Source organism: Labeo rohita, chromosome 1 (genome assembly GCF_022985175.1).
Source record: "Labeo rohita strain BAU-BD-2019 chromosome 1, IGBB_LRoh.1.0, whole genome shotgun sequence".
In the NCBI taxonomy this organism is placed as follows: Eukaryota; Metazoa; Chordata; class Actinopteri; order Cypriniformes; family Cyprinidae; genus Labeo; species Labeo rohita.
In genome coordinates, this window is record NC_066869.1 from 26,208,425 (window position 1) to 26,221,030 (window position 12,606).

Consider the following 12,606-nt stretch of genomic DNA (forward strand, 5'->3'; position numbering starts at 1 on the left):
AATCAGCCAATTTTCTAAAAAAAAAAAAAATGTATATACATTTTAACTGCAAATGCTCATCTTGCACTAGCTCGGCAATGCACTTGTGTAGCTTCACGCATTGCGTAATCATGTAATCATGTTAGAAAAGTCACGTGCGGTTAGTTCCTCCAACTTCAAAATTGTCTGACATCATTGTTTTACCTTTTTTTGCAAAGGGAGTTTGACTTTTTTTACACATTTGCTTTGTACACGGTCGGTACGTCCACCCTTTATCATGTGTGACCTTTCGTAATGCGTGAGGTCAAGCTAGTGTAAGACAAAGATTTGTGGTTAAAAAGTATATGATTTTTAGAAAAAAACTTTTTTTTTAGAAAATGACTGATCATTTCGCTATATTCCTCGGCTGGGATCATGTAGAGCCCTTTGGAGCTGCACTGAAACTGCAGTTTGGACCTTCAACATATTGGCCACCATTGAAGTCCACTATATGGAGAAAAATCCTGGAATGTTTTCCTCAAAAATATTATTGTCAACTGAAGAAAGAAAGACATGAACATCTTGGATGGCATGGGGATGAGTAAAATATCAGGAAATTTTAATTAGTTATTCGTTTCAGTTATGTATGACTGACAAATGTGCATTACATTAAGTTTATTAATTAAAATTGAATCAAATCAAAATGGAAATTCTGACCCACACAAGGGTAACAGGGTCACATTTTTTTTTTTTTTTTTTTTTTTTTTGTTTTTTTACCACCTGTACATTATCCCATTTACTCCATGGCTATTTTCTGAAGAAATAAATAGATGGATATGAAAAATATTTTGAATTTGAATGATTTTACTTTAACTTAAAGCCTTAGAGGCTAAAATACTCCTTTATAGCATAGAAATCAATCTGCCTTTAAACAATTTTTTTTTATTTTGTTTTAACTGGAGACAACGTCTATCCATTTATCAGTAATCTTGCAAGATGGCAACAGTGACCTATTCTTAACCATCTTGAGGATTATTACGTTTAAAAAAAAATGTTCATACCTGGCAACTTGAACCTCCAACTTTTATTTTAATGTAATGTAATTTCACAAAAACCGCAGTGCTAAAATAAGGATGGCATCATATTTACTGATGTGCTGAACAGAGTCACAGTTTAATGTCGCAAAGGAGGAAGCCAATGCAGGGAAGTGAGCAGTTGCGGGGCCCATCTCTTGCCATTAGGTTTAGCTGTTCTCTGAGAGCTGTCAACAGAAGGCGCGTTGAGCTGCCAAGCCTCTCTCTGACTGCTCACTCGCCCGCAGCACGCCCCAAGCTCCTCTTTGACTCAAAGTGCTCATTTCTCTTCTGTTCCCTTCATTCTTGTGTTCCACTAACACAGAGTGGGGCTGCCTCTCATTCTGTGTCACTGAGCGTGTGACACGGAGGGTGTGTGTGTGTGTGTGTGCATGTGTTTATGGGGTTGGCATCAATAAGAAGCCAAGTGTGTGATGCATTTGTGTATCATGTGATGTAAATCACTGAACACTTTTCTCGTTCCTGTGGGGCTTCAAGCAATGCGAGTGTTCTCTGCGTGAATAGGACCATGAACTGCATGATAAGTGCTCAGGGTTTAAAAAGTACATTGAAGGTACACACACAATACCTTGAGTTCTGTGCATTAATCAGATAGTGGGAAGCACTTTATCGAAGCTTATGAAGGTTAACGTTTGGCAAGTAAACGTTTGCAGACCCTTTGTCTTTTTTTTTTTTTTGTCTGGATTAAGTAAAATGCATAAAATGCAATTCATAAAAATTACTTGATTACACCTTTTCTCTGATGACAAATCGTTGCCTTGGAATTATAAGGTTCTGTCTGACGTTTTTGACTTAATTTTGTCACATATTCTTATTCTGTGATAACTTATTTACAGTATGTAATGTTTCTTAAGCAGTGTACATTTTGAAAAAAAAACAAAAAGGATTCTATCTACAGAAGTCTGTGGAACCCAAAAACTTTGAAGCTCAATATCTCAAAACTGCAAAAATGCAGATAGAACCTTATAATTTTAAGGTGGCAAAATTCTGTTCTGTACTGTTTCAGCTGAAAATAATGTAGATATTTTTGTCCTGATTGAACTGGTTTATATATAATATATATGTAAACCAGTTCAATCAGGACAAAAATATCGACATTATTTTTAATTAAAAAATTAATACGTAAATTAGTACTGTATATATATATATATATATATATATATATATATATATATATATATAGTACTAATTAACGTATTAATTTTTTAATTAATTTTTTAACAAAAATTCTAAAGATTCTAAAGATTTTACAAACTGTGTTCTTTGATAAAAACAAAACAATACTTATTGATGTTGATTGTATTATTGATGTTGATTATATGTTTTTCAACATTTTAGAGTTCATATTTAAGTTTAATTTTTTAATGTATTAATAATACCATTAATAATAATTATATCAACAATGAAATTTATTTTAATAAAGGAATTTAGCATCATCCTTTGACCCACTTGGTTGAGAACCTCTCTTAAATTTATATATTTACAAACATTTTTAAGGTATTGAAATAATATACACAATATTTACAATAAGTACAATATTTTGTTGTCATGACAAAAAAAAATTAAAATAAATAAATAACAGGACAAATGGGTCTTTTTTATTTTATTTTATTTTATTTTATTTTATTTTATTTTATTTTATTTTATTTTATTTTATTTTATATTTTATTTTATTTATTAAATCAAATAGAGTGACCCCAAAAGCCTTTTTTTTAAAATCATGATCAAGTTAAAGTTAGTGTAAGTGCAAGTGTAAGGAGAGCATTTTAGTTACACCACTTGACATTTTCAAATATTTGATAAAAATACTTACAAAAATGGTATAAACCATTAAAAAAGTGTGAAAACTACACAAATGCAAATATCATTTCTTTTTTTAAATCCTCCCTTTTATGATCTTTTTCTGAATAAATAAGACATCATTATACATTATTGACCAAAGTACAATATTTCAACAATACTATGAGGATTTTTCACATTTTATATATATATATATATATATATATATATATATATAATAATTCCATTTTTTCCTTATGATAGTAGACCCTGTGTAAGCTTAATAATCTGGTAAATGCCCATAATCTTTGTTTTTATTCTTCGTGCTGGCCACTGTCCTCTGAGGCCTGGCATGTCTGGCTGCCTGCCACAGGTCAGCCCACTCAAGTGGAATTTAAAGGGGACCCTTTGAACTTAATAGGTTTTGACTGGCATGTGTTACATGCTTCAGTGCACCATTGATTGATCGCTTGTTTGCTAAATCACTGCTGGTTTTCTCGGTTTGGCAGAGAGATTTGAGAGAATTATAAGAGAAAAGGTGTTTTTGGGACAGGCTGAATGTAAAAACAAAACAGAAGAAACAACAATGAGAACAATGTGCAAAATCAAAACAATAAGGGAATGATTTTAAATCTAGAAAACAGATAACAGCAAATATGAGAATGTCCTGTTGATGATCAGTCCTGTTGATGGAGCCTCAATGGAACAGCTTTCTATCTAATCAATGCTTTGGAGCATCTACACTCGCTATGCCCCTCCTTTCTCTCTCAGATGGCTTTTTACAGCTGAGGACGGGAGGGAGGTGCTGAGAGGTCACCTCTAAGGATGAATGCCGTACAGTTACCACAGAGGCTTCACTGTATGACACATTCCTCCTTATCTTCCATTGAGTGAGATATACACCTCTTCAGCACCAGGCCTTTTATCTGTGGAAGCTGACTGGGAAGCACTGATCAAATACGAGAGTGAACCCTGTGCTTTTAAAAGAGACCTATGATGCCCCTTTTTACAACATGTAATATAAGTCTCAGGTGTCCCCAGAATGTGTCTGTGAAGTTTCAGCTCAAAATACCCCACAGATCATTTATTATATCATTTTGAAAATAGCTATTTTGATTTTGAGTGGAAGCAGAAACACACTGTTTTCATGCATGTCTCTTTAAATGCAAATGAGCTGCTATTCCCCGCCCCCTTTTTACAGAATAGGGCTGTGCCTTTACAGCTCATACCTCAGATGCTTCCATGAAACATCTGTTTGGTTTTGATTATCATGTCTATCGTGCTGAAATGTGTTTAAACCATATTAGTTAAAACTTCTGATATAGGGTTTTTTTGAGCGCACACATCCGAAGCACGCACACAGAAAGCGTCTGTCACATGGAATGTGAGTACTAAACTAAGTTCGTGTCTTATTGCGCTTAAACTCTCAAATACACACAAGTTTATGTTAAAAACACACAAGTTACAAAAACAGTCGGTTATGTCTGTGAAGGTAAACGGAAAGAAATCGCGTTTATATTAGATCTGCAGCATAACATAAAGTAAATAAATCAATAAATCTGCTGCTCTGTTGTTTCCTCTGAGGCTGGGACTCTAAATAGGTTGGTAGATGCACCAGGGACCCAATTGATTAACTTAAACAGACTTAAGGCAGATTTTCATTATATGTCGCCTTTAAAACATTTGATACAGAATAGAAATATGATATCTATATATTAAAAATAAATAAAGAAAGAAAGAAAGAAAGAAAGAAAGAAAGAAAGAAAAATGAAATCAATACTCTTTTCAGCAACGTTTTATTAAATTGATCAGAACTTTCAGTAAAAACATCTAATGAATTATTTGTATTTTATATCACAGTTTCCACAAAAATATCAAGAAGCCCAACTTTTTTTTTTAACATTGATAATAAGAAGAAATGTTAGAACGATTTCTGAAGGATCACATAACACTAAAGACTGGAGTAATTGCTGCTGAAAATTCAGAAATAAATTATATTTTAAAATATATTCCAAGCAGAAAACAGATATTTTAAATTGTAATAATATTTCACAATATTACAGTTTTTATTATGTTTTTTAGTCAAAAATGCAGCCTTAGTGACCATTAAATACCTTTAAAAAATAAAAATATGAAAAAAATGAATGAATGAATGAATAACTAACCCCAAACTTTTGAACAATAATTTAAAATGTATGTAGTTTCTTTTCCACATCAGCAAACTTTATTTAACCAAGTAATTAAAATCTGATTAAAAAAAAAAAAAAAACAGAATAAAAATGAATAATAATCATATTTATCATCATTAATAAATGATTAAATATAAAATAAATAAATGAGCAGTGTTAAATTAATTATTAATATTATTAATTCAAGTAATCGTATTTCGAATCAAAAGGTTAACTTCTAACTAAATGCATTTACCCTTTACTAGGAAAAGAGAATGTTAACTTTGTTAACTTTATCATTCTGTAATCGCACGTATGCGAATTCATTCACAGAGCACGTTTAATTTCCTCCAATCCCGCAAATATTTGCTTCTGCTCAAAGCTCTGGGTATTTCTTTTTTGCCGTGGGAAACTATCTAAAGTAAACAGTGTCTAAGTTGATTTGAGAGATTCACTCCTCCCTATGAACATTAGTTGAAACATGTTGATCTCGTATTGATTTGTGTTCCCCCGGACAATTGCATAGCCGGTAGTCTAAAACACAGAGATGCTTGACACGCCGGTGAGAGCAACAGAATGGCTACTACCACTGGGGTTAATTGTCTAATTAAATTGACTAAACAAGCATATGAATTGGGTCTCAGCACCCCATCCACGCCTCATTGACTAATAGTCAGAAGTGCATTAAACCAGAGACTGGCATCAAGTGTGCATCATGTGGTAAGGCCAGAGTAAGAGAATCATAGTTAGGTTTTAGTATGTTAACAGATATTGTTTGTAATTTCCACAACTTTGCAATGTCTGTATCGTATTTCTTTTATCAAATCCAACTATTTTTTCCTCTTTTCTTGTCTTGAGTGTTGGGAAGCCGTAATGAACTCTCAAGCGCTGCTGGATGGTCGATCCATTAGAGACGGTGGGGTTGAGATGAATCACCTTATCCAACCTGCCTTCCCCTACAGAGCAGCCAGGGAGATCCATCATACTCAGCACAGGGCGAGAGTCACGAATCAGAACCGACTCTAAAGAACACCATGATGCTGTACTTTGGAGAACAACACAAAACACTTCTAAGGATTCGGAGCATTTGAAGCATTCAAAGCATCTGGTAATACTATGATCAGAAGTTTAATGCAATGCAAGCTGCAGGAGAAACCTCTAAAGCTTTTTGATATTTTTGATAAAACTCTTTCCAGCAGGCCACTACAAACAGACTGTGAGTACAACATTAGTTGAATGTAAACATGAAAATATCACATTAAAAAACTGAATGTCCTATAGAGAAAAAAAAAAAGTGTGTGCTGCCACACTCGAAACATTATTAGCCATTTAAGCAGTTAGAGTACTTTCATCACGCAGTCTCTAAGCCATTGATGTGTATATCTACAGTTTGTGCTCCAGGTTGCTAAGCAACAATAATGATAGTGACCTTTGGAAATATCACTGGGATATGCTCCCCCTGGTTTGAAGACCACGAGCACCCGGTTCTCAGGTAGATGAACTTATGTAGCAGACTTTTTGATAATGCATTACTAAATACAAAATGCTCATGTATGTAGAAATGTAACTTAAACTGTTATTAGCGCATATGTGAGGAGGTATACAAATATGTGACCCTGGACTGCAAAACCAGTCATAACAGTCCATTTTTTGAAATTGAGATTTATTGAGATTTTATCATCTGGACAATATTTGGCTGAGATAACACATAGTTTAAAATGTGAAATCTGAGGGTGCAAAAAAAATAAAATTCAAAATATTGAGAAAATCGCCTTTAAGGTTGTCCAAATGAAGTTCTTAGCAATGCATATTACTCATTTTTGGCATAAAAGAAAAATCGATAATTTTGACCCATGCAATGTATCGTTGGCTATTGCTACAAATATATCCGTGCTTCTTACAATGGAAATATTAAATGTTTTACCAGTAAAAATATATTTATTATTTAGTTGTTAAAAAGTATGTTAAAAATGTTCAAAAGTGTTTTTGTTGTTGTTGTTGTTGTTTTAATTTATACTTTTATTCAGTAAGCCTGCATTATATAATCAAAAGTGCCACTTATGATATTTTTATTCATATTTCAAATAAATGCTGTTTATTTGAACTTACTATTCATCAAAGAATCCTGAGAAAAAATATCATTGTTTCAACAAAAATATTAACTGTTTTCAACACTGATAATAATTAGATTAATAATGTTTCTTGAGCAGCAAATCAAATCAGAATAATTTCTGAAGGATCATGTGATCCAAGAATGGACAAATAGCTGCTGAAATTTCAGAATTTTCATCTCAGAAATAAATTATATTTTAAAATATATTAAAGTAGAAAAACGGTTATTTTAGAATATTTCACAGTATTACTGGTTTTATTATATTTGTGATCAAATAAATGCCACCTTGGTGAGCATTGAAGACCAATAAATAGATAATTAATAAATGTGTTGGGAAGATTATTTTATAAATGTAATAGATTACAGATTATAAGTTACCCTATTTGAAATATAATAAGTAGTGTAACGTTTTCAATTACGTAATGTAACTGATTACATTTAATTACTTTTTGATTACTTTAAATAACTAACAAATGTTTTTAATGGTTAATCATTTTCAAACATTTGAACCAGGCAGGGTTAACGTTACAGTAGAACTCAACACTTTTACTATCAGATTTTCAAAATCACTTGAATTAAGTTAATAGATTGATTATAGATTGTTCTGAGTTTAAATATAGATTTAAAATCATAACAAGAAATAGAAATATTCAGATGAAACCCCGTTTGTAATTATTAACATTTACAAAAGTAACTGTAATGTAATTACACATTTCTTCTCAGTAACCGTAATGGATTGCAGTTACATTTATTGGTAACACTTTATTTTAAGGTGTCCTTGTTACACGTTACATGTACTTACTATTATAATAACAATTAATTATGCATAATTACATGCAAGTAACCTTAAACCAAACCCTAATCCTAACCCTAACCATAACCATATAGTAAATGCATGTAGTTAATTAATATTACTCCGTACTTAATGCCGTTACATGTAATAACTAACACTGCTGAAGTCTTGAGTATTGGCTGCTGATAATTCAGCTTTTTTATCACAGGAATAAATTATATTTTAGAATATATTCAAATAGAAAACAGATGTTTTAAATATTAATAATATTTCACAATTTTTCATAATCTTTTGATCAGGTAAATGCACCCTTGGTAAGCATAACAGACTTCTTTCACAAACATTAATGTATACTTCCTTCTGTTTATTCCCTGCTATATGAAATCTTTTCTCTTACAAATGAATAGTGCATCAAAATCAAAGTGAAATAAGCCCATGATGTGTATGTTCCCCTGGGTAAACTTCAAGAGCAGGTTAACCTCCTTTATGCTCCTCAACCAACTGTAATACTGTCCCTACAGTATGTCTTATTATTATTCTCCAGCATAGGTATATATGATAGGAACAGCCATAAACATTTTCATGACTGTTTGCTTTTTCGTCTCTGGAGGGCAATACACAGGAGTTTTGCATAAAAAAATCATGCTATTACTGAGTTGTTCTGAGGATGTCTGCTCGTGAAAAAAAACAAATATGTGAGTAAACACGGGAATGAATTAGATCACATGAATATTGTTTGATTTCACTCCCTTCACATAGAATTGTTACTGTTTGCTAAGAGCAGGGCATCTATAAACGTACTCATATCACATATGTATCTTTGCTATAAGCTAGAGAGTATTTTAAGCAAGAATGACAGGCCAGAAGTGTTTAGCTCAAAAACAGAGCATACACGGTTGTGTTCCCAAGCATTTATGCGAATGGCAAACTTGTGTTTCTCTTTTCCTCTTGGAGAAATCTAGTGACATGCAGCCTCGGTTGTATATCTCTATTCATAATTGATGGCCTGAGCCCAGACTAACACTTCAGCCCACTACACATGTAATACAGATTCAATCCATGTCTTGGATCCCACACCACACTGTAAAAAAAAAAAAAAAATGGAAAAAGTACTGGCTGCTCATTACCTGGACTTTGTACCGTAATTAAAAAACAAAAATTTTCTGTTAATTTACAGTCTGCCAACAGTAAAAAAACAGGAATGTTTTTTGTTTTAATGGTGCATTTATATCTATATCTATATCTATATATAAAGCAAATAAATCCAGCACAATATACGAATTGAACATGGTTTGTTTTTACTTCATGTAAACATTCTTAAAAGTGCATTCCATGGCTTGTTTGCCTTACAGTTGGTTAGGACAAAACAATATCATCAAATACTCAAAGACATCAATAAAGTATGTGACTCCAGTGGTTTGACAACAAAATTTTGGAGTTCATTATAAATGAAATATCATTAAAGTAATGCAATTCATTATAAGGGATGCATTATTTCCGCTTTATCTGCATGTTTAATCCAAGTGCCCTTTTTGAGATTTAAAAAAAGCTCAAATATTACATGGATTTTTAAAATTGTTCATGCAAGAGTCTTGGAGGATTGCATAGCCACTTGGATGCCTTCATCTCAACCCTTGTTTAGGATTTCTTCACAGGAAATTTCTAAAAGAAATAGATATGACAAAAAAATAAAATGAATGAAACTGAACTACCGAGTAACATGCAGGTTAGAGTGGAAAACCAGTCATACAGTATTTTAAGTTCATTAAATCAGCTGCAATCCATAATACTTTCCAATTGTTTACACATTGCTTAACTTACATTTCCAATAGTCTCCATTTGCATCTGTCATATGAGCTTGTCAGATCAACTATGTCTTACAATATACTTCATTATTTTCAACTAAATAAACAGCAACACATCCAAATGCTTTATACACATTTCATAACATACGTGTTGCTTACTTCTGTATGAATTCCAATGTAAGTGCCGCCTCCTCTGGGTATTTGTAGCTCACAACCGCAATAGGGGATGTGGTCATGAACTTCTTGAATGACAGCAATCTTGAACTGCCCATCAAACAAAAAAGACATTACAAAATGACCATATACATAATGACAAGCAGTTTGAACACACCTTATACACACAAGGATGATAACATGCAAAAGTAATCGATTTGGTAACGTTACTAGCATGTTGTCTGTGAAGTGCCTGGATGAACATCAGACAGCAACCAACTTCACAATGTTGTGAAGTCAACAGAATAAATGACTCAATAACTATTTTCTTTCCAATACTGAACACTAATGTTAAATAAAACTGTTAATAAAACAGAATACAAACCCATGATAAGAATGCAGGTGTGCTTGAGATTGACAGTACAGCAACAATCACGTCCTGTCATTAGAAAAGAAATCAAAAGAAACACTATGAATCACTGATGACCCTTTAAAACATGACGCGCATTTGACACACATTTACACAGTCGCTTCACAGACAGCTTGCTAGTAACGTTACCGAATTAATTTCTGTTTTGCATTTTATCTTCCGTGTGTGTGTGTGTACAAGACAATAAAAGGTCTTAACTTACCTCATTTGGTAGAAAACTCCACGAGAAAGATGTGTGACCATATGAGAATGTTGAGTGCGACAGCTCCGACGTTCATTTGCCAAACAAGCCAGACAGCAACTAAGTTAACGTTACGTAAATAGTTCATGTGACATTTAATAACATATAATTTACCATGAAGAGTAAAAACGTGTTTCCCAAATTCGAAAGCCGACATTAAAATGAAACTGACCGAGAAACTCTCTGCGTCTTCTCTTCACTGTTTTCGTGCCAAAAAGCCACAAGGTTTTTGTTCCCACAATGCAAAGAGTAATTCAAAAATACGGAAAAACACCTGTAAAAACCAGATATAGAAAATTCCTTCAAATGATTACGATACATTGTACTGTATTGTTACAGTGCATGTCTAAACTGATAAAAACCAAAAACAAGATCTGCCTGTCTGTAATGTGCTGTAGCAGGTGAGTTATGGATATAGGTTTAGTACATCCCTATGAAGAATTCAACCAAAATCTCCATCTATCTCTTTTATTCCAGTGAGACCAAGGTAGTACAGTGTTCAGGCTGACAAAGCCAGCCTCAAAACCTTTGCTGACATTCAAAACGTCCACCAGAGTACAAGACTGCTTGATTCTGAAAGGACAGAGGATGTGGTCCACTACATGTTTGTTGGTCCCCAGGCTCTGGGAACAGTTCAGCAAGGACAGACCTCTTACCCTCTGTTCCCATAGCAACAAAGGCCTTGTCATCCCTAGCCGAGTGGATGTCACTGTCCTTCTCTAACTCCATAATGGGTTTGACCTCTGATCTCTGTCTTTCACTGCTCAGAGGACGTGACACACTCCTTAAGTGTGAAAACACAGACTTGGCCAACTGTGTCATCCACCGAATCAGCCACAACAACTCATGTAGTAAGGGTTAAAGCACACTTAGCACAGTCAAATAGTAAGTATTTAAAAGTGGATATCATTTAAAATATGCAGTTATTTAAACTATTTGAAATTTGTTTTACTTATCTGAACTTATTCAAGAGCTCTTAACCTTGTGCTGTTCTGAAAATCCTTTAAACCAGTCCCACTTTATATTAGGTGACCTTAACTACTATGTACTTACATTTAAATGAATCATTTGATAAAACGCACTTGTGCACATGCATGTTTTTACATTGTACTTATATTGTAAAAAAATACCTGCATGTAATAACATCTGTAACATTTATAATTACACTGTCGACCCATCCCTTATATATACCCAACCTTAAAGGGGTCGTTGGATGTACATTTTCCAAAAGTTAATATGATTCTTTAGGGTCTGAATGAGAAGTCTATAACATACTTTGGTTAAAATTTCTCAGTGGTACACTCTTAAAAATAAAGGTGCTTTAAAAAGTTCTTCACAGCGATGCCACAGAAGAACCATTTTTGGTTCCACAAAGAACCATTCTGTCAAAGGTTCTTTAAAGAACCATCTCTTTCTTACCATTTTATAACTTGAAGAACCTTCTTCCTTTGTGAAACAGAAAGGTTCTTCAGATGTTAAAGGTTCTTTATGGAACCATTTAGACAAAAAAGGTTCTTTTATGGCATTGTTAAGCACTTTTATTTTTAAGAGTTTGAGTAAAACAACACGCTTTTTACCTTGTCAAAATCAGTCTTTTTCAAAGCAAGCTGTTTTAGTGCATTTGCCTTTAAATGCTAATGAGCTCTGCTGACCCCACCCCTCTGTTCTTTGGGGTGAGGATCTGTAATGTTTACTTTAGCTGCATTTAGCTTCGTTTAGCCGTGAAACTTGCTAACCAGCACATTATTAAGAAAGATGAATTGCTTTCTAAAATGAAAGTAATGTTTATCTTCTGCATCTTAAGCGGCTCAGATGTCGGGAGTAAATGATGTTGCTCATTATTACATCCAACAGCTAAACATCTCAATCGCTCAGTCGGAGACATTCTTGTCTTCCCTTGCACCGGAGTTAACACAATGGTGGTCGGACTGTTACAGCTCATCAGGGCGGGTCAAAGGTAAGACGGCGGTGTCAATCAACTATCGTGGGAGTGGCCTTGGTCTGTGTGACGTCACACCGACAAGAAGCTGAGAATGGCCTGATTTGAAAAAGGGGATATAACTCATAAAGAT